Genomic DNA, 13,407 nt, shown 5'->3' with positions numbered 1-13,407 from the left:
GATGGGGGATTTTCATACGTTGTTACTAGTTTGGACGTTGAGACGTTAGCAGTCAGGCATCCGGTAAGCATTGCAGTGATCTGTTTGTAATATTAGGTGGTAACTAGAATACTAGTTTGTTTAGGTTTTATAGTTGAGCTATCTTTGATTAAAGTATTTCGATACTGTTTTCGTCTCCGTTATTTTCAGTGGAAAATAAGAACAACTAGTTTGTAGTCCAATAACTCGACCATACTGCTATTGAGCTGGCCATTCATACTGAACAAACAAATTCAAATAAATAATGTTGAATGATTTTCAAACACACTTTACCTCAAAATTATATTGTGTTGCAAAACTTAGGTTTTCAATGGTTGTTGATAGATCTGCATACGGTGCCATGATTCTTCGGTTGAGCTCCAAAACATGAATCTCAACCTAAATACAACATTTACAAAAAGTTCAAATCGGGGATAGTAGAAAAACGATTGCGGTTTTGCAACTCTACAGAACAGTGATTGTCGAAGCCTCTGGATTGTGCCAACCTCTTCCTGATAGCTGATGTACTATCTCCATTCCCGAAGATTTGTTTCAGTATTGAAGCGATATTTAAGAATAAATCCATTAAAACGGAGCATTTGTTAATCGCAGGGATATGATTCGGGCTCGCTTGCCCCTACCATACACAAGTCCTTTCATAGTTGAGAACAAAACTTACGCAATGCAAGTTAGGTAAATAAAACACCTCGACAGATCCGCTGGGTGGAGCTGTGTAGCGAATCTTCAGGCGCGCGCAAATGTGCCTTTTTCTCGCATTATCTCTTTGATCGTGCTTGTTGCGCGTAAAGACTTATTATTTTTGCAATTTCGCCAAAAACATCGAACTCTCGCCATCGTCGTATATAAAAATGTTACCTTTGCTGGTATATTGTTGTCTTCGATGATCTGACAAAGTCCAGTCCAACTGACCACCACAGTTGAAGCATTGCATATAGATTTCTCCACAGTAGCATTGACTAAAATTAAATCAACTGGAATGTTCATTTCCGAAGAAATAATTTAGGCTATAATATAAGCAGGGGACATTACAACATAAGAGACGCTGTGTTTCAAATAAATCAAATCAACTTAAACAGATTGTTTGAAGTTTAGTCTGTATTTCGAATCAATTATACTGTTTGCTAAATACTTACATTTTACTTGACAAGCGTAGTAAGCCGTTTCCCCACTGCAGTTCATGCTTGACTGCTCCCATCCGATCCCATAATGCAACGCTCCCTGCTTGCAAGTTGTGACGTTGGGAACGGAAAAGTTTGCTTGAGATCCGTCGCTCCAATACCAACCATTTAACGACGTGTTGTAACGAGCTCCAATTAGGACGTTAATGTCTGAAACCATTTTTGCGATGATGTTTAATGACACGAGCGACAGATTTTTATGGTTGTAAGTTTTTTGAAACCAAACGCTCACCTGGTGCCAGGAACGATCCTTTATAAGTTGTAAAGTTTTTGTACGTTTCATTAACACTCCACAACTTGCCTGCACGTGGGTTAGGCCGTTCATAATTGAATATATCTTTTTGGCGCTTGTTAATGTTAACATCGGAAAACAAGGAATACTGAAATATCCACGCTGCAAATAATTAGATAGCCTTATGTGAGGTTTTGTTTTGACTAAAAAAGGAATATATATGAAAAAAAACGTGTAGGTTGGTGTGATATAGATAGCAACTCGTGAAAATTAATATTTTTTTTATATACCGGTTTTTTATATACCGGTTGTTTTCATGAAATTTTAGACTGCCGAACTGTTGTTATTCGATGCTTTACACAATGACCACTTCACAACGCTGTTTGTTCTACTGCTTTTGTTCTATTTTTGGTAACCACACAAGTGCTTATTAGCCCTCTGGTCACTTTGATTCACGTAATAGTTCTAACGCTTTGTTACGGTCTTTAGGTACAAGGGTATTTTTTCTGTTGCCCAGTTACAATACGCGACGTGGACATGATAGTCTTTTGTATTGTGCGTAAGCAAGGGTACTTGAAAACGTAACGTTAGTGGTGTGATATATTAGCGAGTGTTTAGCGCCGAGCACTCATTCTATATTGTTATCCTATGGTACAATCGGATTTACTCCACGTTGAATTCTCAAACCTATTTCTGCTGGTGTGGAGATTGTTTAGTTCAGAATCAATAATCAAAACCAACGAAGTTCCACGGCAGGGGTCGGCAACCTTTTAGGCGACGCGTGCCAATTGACTTGTTATTTCAATGTCTTAATGACCTCGCGTACCAGCCTTTTTCTATATAACAGTGTTTCGTGCCAGCTGATACCAATAATAAAACGGAAGCAGAGCATTTTGTGCATGTAAAGCTGAATTTCAAAAGGCGAAAGCTTTTATACTTACAGAATATCGCACAATCTTCTCCAATAGTTGCAATCCACCTCTCATCATTAGAACCACTTGAATAATTGCAGAAGTAAATTTCTTGCATGGTGTTTTCAGGATTGCTATTTAACAAATTGCATGTTTTTATGGTTACTGGTGTGTTAATGTCAACATCTATTACCTCTTATACAAGTCGAAATACCACAGATGTCCGAGTAATTCCGCACTATTCCAACCGTCTTCAGTCGAACTATTTGAGTATTTGTATCGTTCATGTTGGAACGTGTTGTAAAAAATATAAATTCTCTGCAAATCTGAAACGATGTTTGTTATTTATTTTTTCACAAATATTTCAAAAATAAAATATGCAGCCATGAGTAAAGCTTAAACCTGTCGTATATTTGTCTGTCATGAGTTGAGTGAGAGTTGTGTTGATCTGTGGGTCATCAGTCATTGCAAGATTTCCACCCAACAAAGAACATTTCTCCTGTGCAGTGTTTGCATCCACAAGATCGTCAGATAACATCAACACACTGTCCTTCACTGCTTGCATCGTTGTGGTACAATCTGACAACGAAATGAACCAATGTTATAGCGTTGCTGTGATTGTTTACAGTATTCTACTTCTTACTTGCAGCTGATGACCATTGCGCAAGCAGCATCACGAAAAACGCCACAGTCCTGTTTATCATGTTAAAAAAGTTCTGTGCTTCCAATGCTTTTTTATTCATGCAACAAACGTCTAATTGGAAACAAATGACAGCATTTACTAGTTCAACTAGTTTGCTTTAGTAAAACAGAATGCAAGAGACAGTTGCACCTGCCACATATCACCGTCCATGTGGCAACTCGAACTAAACTGAAAATTACTATTAACTTTAAAACAGCCCATTGACATTAAACTGCTTCGCGTCAAAATAAAACGTCAGTTATTTTGCCTATTTTGACTTAAGAAATATCTGGTGCAAATTAACCGACTAGTTTTAATGGTATACTACCATCAAGGCGCTTGTTATTGCGAAACGTCTCTGGCGAAGCAAAAATCCAAATGAATATGAAAAACTCGATTTTTAAGCTGTCCACGTACCGTCGCACCTACAGAAACGAAAGTGGTTTGCCATTTTTCAATGTTCGCATTGACGTTGTCTGTTTACTGAGTTGTTCAATTACGTGTGATCTAGCGCAAACATTGTGTGGGAGAGGCGTAAATCTTTACTGTTGCTAAAAATAACGTGTTCCTTTACGACCTAAAAGCTGATCGTATAATGTGTGTTTTGGCCAACGTGTATTTCTTTATTCATTAGCATCAGATAAACAATCGTAAAAGCAAGTCTGCACACGACAGATTTTACTTTCCTTTCCAAAATACGTTCCTTTGTTGGAAGTCTACGAGTATCAGGTATTCAGTAGTATGGATTAGAACAGAAACAATCATATGAAAACGATTCAAAGTATAACAGAAGTTTTTTTATCCTTACGAAAAATAAAATACAAAAAACAATCATCGCCTTGCAGCAATTTTACACCTATAGTGACCTTAAACACCTAATGTTGCTCATAGGGAAACGCAAGTGGTTTTACGATTCGGCCATTGACGTTGCCTGTTTATTGACTGGGTTTGTTGGGTTTGTACAAACAGTTTCTTGCTTAGTGGTGAATCGTTACATACGCCTTTTTGGTTGAACTAGTGCTGACTGCTCAAATATATATTGAAAGTTAACGAGTGTCACATTCACGAAAAAATCATGTTTGGTTGTTTAGTTTATTCAAGTAGATTTATTACTAACTTGCCTATAAGGTCTAATCAATGCAGCTGGGGACAAGACATGGATCGTGTTGGTTAGTATAGCCATCTAACTGCTTCGCTTTTCAGTCACAGTACGCCAGGCCCATTAAAGGCGTCATACCGAATCAGCCGGTCACCAAGCATTCACCACCATATGGCAAGGTGTAGGCTAGAAAAATCTAGCCTGCGGTGGGATTCGAACCCACGACAGGAGTCTTTCCGGGACTCGCGCTCTACCAACTGAGCTACGCAGGCTCAGTGGAGAATCCGCCGAAAGTCGAATCACAAGCACCGTTGCCTGCCTCGTATGCTGCACATGTCAGCTTCGTAGTAGGGGATCGCCAGATTGACCAGAATCAGTTAAGATGAACATAAATTCATGACTGGGACCAGCCCTGAAGCGTCGATGCAGACCAGCGATCACGGCACACTCATATGTAAATCACAGTACGCCAGGCCCATTAAAGGCGTCATACCGAATCAGCCGGTCACCAAGCATTCACCACCATATGGCAAGGCGTAGGCTAGAAAAATCTAGCCTGCGGTGGGATTCGAACCCACGACAGGAGTCTTTCCGGGACTCGCGCTCTACCAACTGAGCTACGCAGGCTCAGTGTAGAATCCGCCGAAAGTCGAATCACAAGCACCGTTGCCTGACTCGTATGCTGCACATGTCAGCTTCGTAGTAGGGGATCGAACATTTCTCCTGTGCAGTGTTTGCATCCACAAGATCATCAGATAATATCAACACATTGTTCTTCACTGCTTTCAGTGTGTTGTGGCCATCTGGTAAATCAAACAAGCAGGTGAAGTGAAAAGTGCTAGCCTAAATTTCCTAATAACTTGCATGTTTGGCTCTGACATATAAATGACCAAAATACTCCCTGGTTAAAGCGAAAATTGTAGTTAAGTCTTTCTTTAGCATAATCTATATGAGTGTACGAAAATGGAAGAAGCATTGTGATCTGTGTACGCATGTTTGTTTCTGTTGATTTGAGACAAATATAAATTTATGCTTGCCTCAAAGAACCCATGTAACACGCAAACAAATCTTAATAATACATGACAAATTACAACTATAAACGATTTTGAAGCGAGCGATTTTAGTAAAGTTTTATTACACTTCCGGAAACTGCTGTAGTTACAATCAATCAGCAACACATCTACAAGTAAAGATGCTGACAATTTTTGACATTAGAACTGCGAAAAAAAAAGGATTTAGTCAAAATTAAACATATCGGTTTCTACGAGACTTAGTGGAAGAAAAAACTTTGAAACTTAGTGGTGTGAAGAGATGCAGTGTGCTCTGTTGTTTGAACTGTGGCTACGTTAACTTGGTGTGGTCTTTAAGTGTCGACGTTTTAAAGGTAGGCGAAAACCACACGGCATATTTGCAGGCTGTAAATGCTTGGCGTCACTGTTTACCGTAATGACGTTTTGCTTGAACAATCGATCCGAGGGCTGGATTAACCAACAAAGTAGGCATGTGTACAGTGCATGACGGAATCTAGCCTAGAGACCGCAAAAATTTCGTTCTTTACATGTTTGTTTGCTTCCAGACAGTGACGTACAGTCATTGCCCTTCCGGTAATCCTTTACATATGCTTACAAAAACAGAGAAAGAGGAACAGTTGGAAAGAAATATAAGGAGGGGAGAAACCGATAACCGACATTCAGTGACTGGCTTTAATAACCTGGCGCGTCTGAGAAGCTCGTTCAAATGAAAAATGTTAACACCCAAAGTAACAAGCAGTTAAATTTTACATGTTTATTTTAGGTTGCGAAAATTCTGTGGATTGGTTCTTATATATTATTTTACTCATATTCACATATACGCGCCAAGTTTACTAATTGCGGCTGCAATTTGTGTTATTTTAGGTATTTTCGTTTTCTTTTTGCATTAGTGCATTTTGCTGATTGATTAATTTTCTCGTGTTGTTCGATGATGGCGTTAGCGTTTGGTGGCAGCAAACAGCTGCATTTCCTAAATCCTATTGTTTAACTATAAGGTTTCGTTGTAGCCGCACTGGAAGACGGTACGCAGCATAGTGGCAGCCTAAGAGGAAAGTCCGACTAAGGAAATAATGTTTAAACATAGAGGTTAGTAGACATGGTGTTGTTGCAGTGTAAAACTCTTAGTTATTATGTTTCTTACTTACACTGAAACACCAGTAAAAACCTTGACAGCACGAAATTTATCGCACGACCTGTTCACAAAAGGCGTATGAGGGCACACTAAGTAGAAGTGTGATGACATATTAATGCTTTTAATGCATCAAAAGCAACACAGTGCCAAGTTTTGCAAAACAATAATCCAAAACATGTCAGTACATGTTTCGAGTGACCTGCTGTGTGTAGTGTTATTTCCATATTTAGCCATTATTGTAAACGAAGTTAAAAAATTTCCGCATTCTGATACATGAGTTCGACGTAAACAATCCCGCCAGTATAAGGAAGAAGCATATTTGACAGACAATGCAACAGGACTCGCACCATCGAGAATACAGATACGTTAGAGGATCGGTATGCGGAAGCATATAGGTTCGCGCTTTGATTTTGACAGGACGTAGTTGCAGTACACAAATTACCACCAACCAAGATGAAAACAATAGTACCAGTATCAGTTACTATATTCTAAAGTAATTGTCTACGTTTATGCTGCATTTTCCGGCAGCGTTTGACTTAAGTTTTAGCAATATTTATCTACTTGGACGACTTAGAACCGTTTGTGTTACTGAATTCAATTTAATTCTTATTTGCAAGAAATTTTTGCACAAAAAACGATCAAACAATAAAACAAGCAGAAATGTACAAACTGCTTTAGCTTAAACAGCGTACAATATGACAGGAAGCAATATTTTCATAATATTGCTATTGGTTTATTATTCAAGGGGACAAATCAACAGTAAGTACAACTTTGTTTCCAATATACATTGAAAAGTTTTGTTTTTTGTTTTTACCATGGATTTTGAATCCAGGAGTGTCAAGTGAAAACAGGCCTCGGTTTTTAACCTTTGTGACTTTCATCTTGGATTTAGTAAGAATTATATCTATAGAGTCAGACATTATTCATCCCGACACTTAAAAACAAATTTACACTCCGTGAATCCGAAATAATTGTTCAAATCGTTCAAATATTCAGGTCACATTTAAACAAAAATATATTACAGGTTGCAAAAAGACTCTACAAGCAGTGAAGGACAGTGTCTTGGTATTATCTGACAATGAAAGGAATGCAAACAAAGCACAGAAGAAATGTTCTTTGCTGGGTGGAAATCTTGCAATGACTGATGACCCACAGATCAACACAACTCTCACTCAACTCATAACAGACAAATTTACAACAGGTTAAGATGGAAGCAAGAAATTGAGAAAAAGAAAATAATTTCGTTTCAAAATCAGCTGTTTGCAAACATATAACAATTCTTTTTATTGTTTGAATTTTAGTGATTTTCAAGAATTGTTTCAGATTTGCAACGGGTTTATATATTTTTTTTTTTTTTTTTATCAACAATACAAATACTCGAAAAGTCCGCATAAAAATGGCACTTGGAAAAGGACAAAATCTCTAGGACATCTGTGGTATTTTGACTTGTATAAAAGGTAATAACATTTGGCATGCACCATCCACTAATGGTCAACAACAAAACGAAGACAGAATTATTAACTAAACCGTAGTTATTGGAGGTTGCAACGTTTACTTTCGCAATCGTATTTCACATTTGTTTTAGCAATCAGCAAAACAGAAGACAAACAATCTATTTTTGTGATGCTTGGAGAAATGAACCTGATTACAAGTGGGGAGTAACTGTCGGAAAAACTTGTGAAGGCTTGAGTAAAAAAGGAAATTGGAACGGTTTGTGTTGAGCAGCTGGTTTGTAAATTAATACATTACGTTTCATTTCCCTAAATTTTTCAATTAGCAATTACAATTAATTTGAAACCCAACTGAGATTTTTTCTTAAATACAAAACGTAGTTTGCAAACAAATACTGGATCGAATATCTTACATATTACTAACACCGAGTTTTTTAACGAATGCCGGTTTGTAGGGTGGACGTCACGCTATACATTATTTGCTAACAATACCAGAAAACGCCAAAAGAAAATTTTTATTTATTTTGGTCGACGAAATGCATACAAACTGCGAAGTGTGAATGAGTCATATAAAAACTTTACAAAATACAAGGATCGTTCCGAACACCAGATTAGTTTCTGCCGATATTTAACAACAAAATATTAGCGATATTTCTTTACAATATTGGAATCTGTTGTAACTTTTATGTTCAAAGATATAAATATCATTATTGGAGCTCGTTACAACACGTCGTTGCATGGTTGGTATTGGAGCGACGGATCTCCGGCAAACTTTCCCGTTTCCAACGTTGCAACTTGCCAGCAGGGAGCGTTGCATTATGGGATCGGATGGGAGCAGTCAAGCATGAACTGCAGTGGGGAAAGGGCTTACTACGCCTGCCAAGCAAAATGTGAGTAATTATAAAACAAAACAATTTATCTTAAAATAAACAATACATATACAAACAATCAAGCATAAAGTGCAAAAGAAAGGCCTACTACGCTTGTCAAGTGAAACGTGAGTGATATCGCAAGTTGGTTGGCTGGAGTTTAGCGCAAGTTAAAAATGGGAAACACAATTTGAATATCGTATACATTCAATTGCAAGTTGCGGTTTGTAAAGTTTTTTTCCCTACAGTTTGCCTACATTTATGGCTGTAAGTGGGTCTGGAATTTGACCTTAACTTGGAAAGTGTAAGCCCGAAGCCGAATTGGTTTTGAAAAGTCGGTTAAAACCCGAAAGTTTGTTTGACAGATCCATACATGCAAACCCTACAATAAGTAGGGCTGAAAAGAACAATAGAGAAGGCATGATGGGTAATAATGGACGATGCCTTATACAGGACGTTTTTGGTTTGTTTAGCACGGTTGAGTGACATTTTATCACACTCGAAATTTCATCATCCGCTGTCACACGACATTTGATCATGCGTCAGTTATCACCCGCTGCTTTATCATATGGCTATTGATCATTACGACATTTTTTCACCCTAACCTTAACCCTATGAGATTCGTGGCACCGTTTGGCACCGGGTTAAGTCCAGCAACTAACTGCTTATAGCTAGGTAATATTATCGATACAAAAGTTACAGACACATACTGTGAAACTAGGCCTCAAAGCTATGCGATGGCGGTTTACTGTCATGCCCATGTTACTTCTCCATCCCTTTGTTATGATTCAATTCGCGTTCCAAATTCGTCGTTTGACTAGCCAGCAATTGTTGCCAAATAACAAAACAGCCAACGATAGAACTATAGTATCGAACATGACAGCACGCAAATTATAATCCAGGGCAGCGTATAATCGAGTGAATGAATTGACAGAGATAGTGTTTGCATACTCCTGTTGCTGCAAATAATACTAAGTTAAACATACTGTGCAAACCTGCTGCTACATTTTAATTAAACTTGTTATTTCACTTTTAGTCAAAGCTACAGTGAAGAGAGATGCATGCAACGCTTCATCTGTGGTGGTCAGGTGGACTGGACTTGATCAATTCATCAAAAAACATAATCTCAGTGCAGTGGTAACATTTGTTAAAAGCTGGCGACTTTTCATATCATTTTCGAAATGTGTTGTACTTAGGTTGAAATTCATGTTTCGAGGCTGAACAGAAGATTCAGAACCCCGTATTTAGATGGATCCACTGCGATTGGAAGCTTGAGTGTTGACACAAAATATCAATTAAATGTAAATATAGCAAAAATTGCGAACATTTCTATTATACATTACAGGTTAATGATAACCATCGACATAACCTAAAACAGCAACAACACGAAGTAGTCCAACAGTGTAATACGCGGAAAATGTGCAGAATTATTTAAAGCAACATTTAATTCACAGGTCACCGCAATTCTTTCTGGTTGCGTTAGATCTAACGTCTCCTTCACCCTTGACTTCACAACATTTCCTAACCCACCATCTAGTTGCTATCCTCCAGGTAATAAAAGAATCATTGTGTGGGTAAAAGGAATAATTTGACATTCTTTTTTAAATTTTGTGACTATGCATCAACAGTTGTTACCAACGCAACGACTTTTGAATGCAACGCCTCAACGGTTGTTGTCAGTTGGACTGGACTTGACCAGTTTATTAACAAAAACGGATTAATTGCAAAGGTGAAGGTATTACTGTTAACACATCAATTTTGTTGAGTCTCAACAAACATTTTATAACTTTTCGATTTTTGCCTCGTAACAAACTTTGTCATCCGCAATATAGTGGTAAAAGTTCGTAAAAAAATAACTTCAATCCTTGAGTTAAATGTGCTCAGATTGAAATTTTCGCACCTGCGTTGAAGGAGAAAATCTACGTTCGGTATTCAGACAAATCGGCAACTGTACGAAGTTTAGCGCCTTCTACCGTCAATATAATACACGTAAGTGAGTTTCGTGCTAATACGAGACATGAGTAAGACTTTTTGCTGATTTAAGTGTGTGCTGAATTTGTCAGCTAATTAATGAAAATGTTAAGTTATTTAGTATTTTGACATTTAATGTTGCAGTCATGACATATATGTGGTAAAGGATCCTGCACAAACCATAAACAAGGTACACAATTAATAAAATATTGATGTTGTAAAAGTATTTTGGTCACAGTTGTAGTGATCGAATGTTTATGGTATTGTTCGCTGATGAGTCTCAAGGATATAATCGCGTCACTACAAATTAAAGAGGTATATCACCGTCCTTATCCTCCCAAGCTCCTGGGCTTGTCAGGACAGAGTCCTGGAAACTCCACACACGTGTCTTGCACTTCGGTTCGTTTGTTTATTACTTATTCAAATAAAATCTTATTCAAATAGAATGTCTTATTCAAATAGATTGCTTATTCAAATAGAATGTTTGAGAAACAAAACAAGTCGTTAGAAATTAATAGTAATAACGTTTACATATAAATTCAAGTTAAGCTAGCAACCAACACATTACTTCAATGCAAGTAATTGAACAGTAAGCCAAAGAGTTAACTGCGGTATAGGACTAAAACTGTTATGAGCCATTACATCAGCGGTACGTTTTATAAATTCATTACACGTGACATTAAACTGTACAACTATGCTCTTGCCGTTGGTGCTTGCACATTTTCTCACACACAAAACAGCGCCAAATTTACCGCACAATACAAAACATACGATTAAAGCGGGTAAACACCAGATAGCAAAGTCGATCAACCTCCTAATTTAACTGTAACAGGGAATATTATCAACTCGAGCATTTTAGCAAGTAAAACCAGCTAATTTGGCAAACAATTATTGCAAGGTTTGCACAAATTATGACGTAATCGCTACACAGTTATAGCGCGGTATAAATACTTTACTAAACTTGTTTTGCGAAATTACCCATTCAATCTTGTACTTACTGCTGTATAGGTGTTTTTCGGCATTGTGAAACGGTAGAGCTACTGACGGAGTGCCTCCTAGGAGATCCAAAAGTGCTTAATTTTTAAAACGGTATATCTAAAAAAATGCTAACGGTTAGGGCTATTAGGGTCGGGGTAAGGTATTAGCACTTAAAATTCAATAAAACTAATCCAAAAAAATAGTTATTAATGTAAAAATTTTATGTAAACCTTGTGAAACAGCGCTGTGAAAAATTGTGCTTTTTTTATGTTGTTTAAAGTGTACCAAATTTGGTCTTTATTATGATGTTACCAACATTTGGACTGTACACTTAACTTAGAGATTTTTAAGTCAGCTGTTGCCAATGCAGTTTCAAGCAAGAGCGCTTTTGCTCGAACGGCACTTTTTGCTGATTGCCCAAACACATGCAACCTACAAGACGTTTGCGCGTTTTGCCACAAGCAGTTTTTAGCGTTGCTTGCTTCGTTTACGTGTTGTGAATGAACCTTCGCTTTAGATTTCGTAACGAAATGAAAATGTAAACAGTTGTTTTAGAATTAACGTTTTTAATGCATTAGGAAGCTATTTGACCCACACCGAAAAAGCGATCGTTGCATGTTTGAATTAAATTGAAAAATCACCATACAAAGTATAATTTGTTAAAATCTAACTTAAAAATGTTTACTCGTTGAGAAAAGCCTTAGTCAACTGCTTGCGAAAATAATGTCTTTGCTTAAAGTTTGGTATAAACATAGCTCCTGTGTCATAAACGTAGCAACAACCAGTGTATTTTTTAGAAGTTTGTAATTACTTTATATTAGTGCCCATCTTTGTTTGCTAGAATTTTCTTGGAGAAGCACCAAAGTCATTACACGCTTTTTGGAAATCAGCGACTCCAACGAAAGAGTTTTCAATGGACTAAATGACTCGTAACATTCACACATCGTTGAAACGTATGTCTTGGTGTTCTTTATGCTGTTTATATGTCATATCTTAAATTTTGTAGTACTACCACTTTTACCACCATGTGTCTTATATAACACAAACTTTGGCCCAACGTAGCTGGTCCAAAAAGTTACATCCACTAGGTCGAGATTATTTGTTGAAATCACCAGTAAGAAAATATCAACAGATTTTGTATTTTCTACCAGAAATTAGTTTTTATGGCAATGAAATAGCATAGTAATACAACAGCATAAATTTAAGTCAGGCGTTACAGCTAAAGATCCAAGGTACCTAGAAGTGATTAGTTGTAAAAGCTAAGACACAATACGTGAGCAGAGTTGACCTACACCTCTAACGCAGACCAGGAAAAAAAGCGCGAGAAACAGTGTTGATTTGTTAGTGTAATATATATTTCTGCTATGAAACCGACAGTTTGAATCTGGTTTGCAATTACGTTGTTGGATGCTTGCATTGTTGTTTTCTGCTTATCAGAAAAATGGACAAACCTGTAATTATAGTTATAGGTATACCAGTAACTGATTGTGTGTTGTGGATTTGAAAACAGCCGCAGTAGCTTGTTTTTTTTTCAGACATATGCTGCAAAAGTCCTCTGACGCTTGCAAGTGTTGAACAAACAGCAGTTTCAAACAACTTTGTCATGATTTGTAGGTTTCTGCCGATCCAGATTTGTTGTTTTGCTGCCGAAACAGATGTTGTTATTTGTAACTGTTATTAAGTCAGTGACTTGTTTCGAAACTCAGTGATCTGAAATTTGTTTACTTTAAAAAAAACAGCATTCGTTGGTGAGAACAATAGCAGTTTGTTTCTGATTTCTGTACAAGTGCGGGACCAGTATATTTTGAAATTGCTCTGCTTAAAAACTGATTAC

General features: G+C 37.3%; 1 long non-coding RNA gene and 2 other non-coding genes across 3 annotated transcripts; 1 reads left to right on the top strand and 2 right to left on the bottom strand.

Annotated features, from left to right (window-relative positions):
- Window positions 1-4,339: 4,339 nt before the first annotated feature.
- On the bottom strand, window positions 4,340-4,413 carry Trnas-gga (transfer RNA serine (anticodon GGA)). Its single transcript has one exon. It is a non-coding gene; the product is annotated as a tRNA-Ser (tRNA).
- Window positions 4,414-4,694: 281 nt separating this feature from the next.
- Window positions 4,695-4,768, bottom strand: Trnas-gga (transfer RNA serine (anticodon GGA)). The gene has a single exon. It is a non-coding gene; the product is annotated as a tRNA-Ser (tRNA).
- A 4,898-nt stretch (window positions 4,769-9,666) lies between these two features.
- Window positions 9,667-10,349, top strand: LOC145225430 (uncharacterized). Its single transcript, XR_013859893.1, has 4 exons — window positions 9,667-9,761; window positions 9,821-9,925; window positions 10,079-10,175; window positions 10,253-10,349. It is a non-coding gene; the product is annotated as an uncharacterized LOC145225430 (long non-coding RNA).
- Window positions 10,350-13,407: the final 3,058 nt, after the last annotated feature.

Source organism: Phallusia mammillata, chromosome 4, assembly GCF_965637545.1.
Source record: "Phallusia mammillata chromosome 4, kaPhaMamm4.hap1.1, whole genome shotgun sequence".
Classification (NCBI taxonomy): Eukaryota; Metazoa; Chordata; class Ascidiacea; order Phlebobranchia; family Ascidiidae; genus Phallusia; species Phallusia mammillata.
Note: the sequence above shows the minus strand (reverse complement) of the source record. Positions and strands in the feature narration are given on the sequence as shown.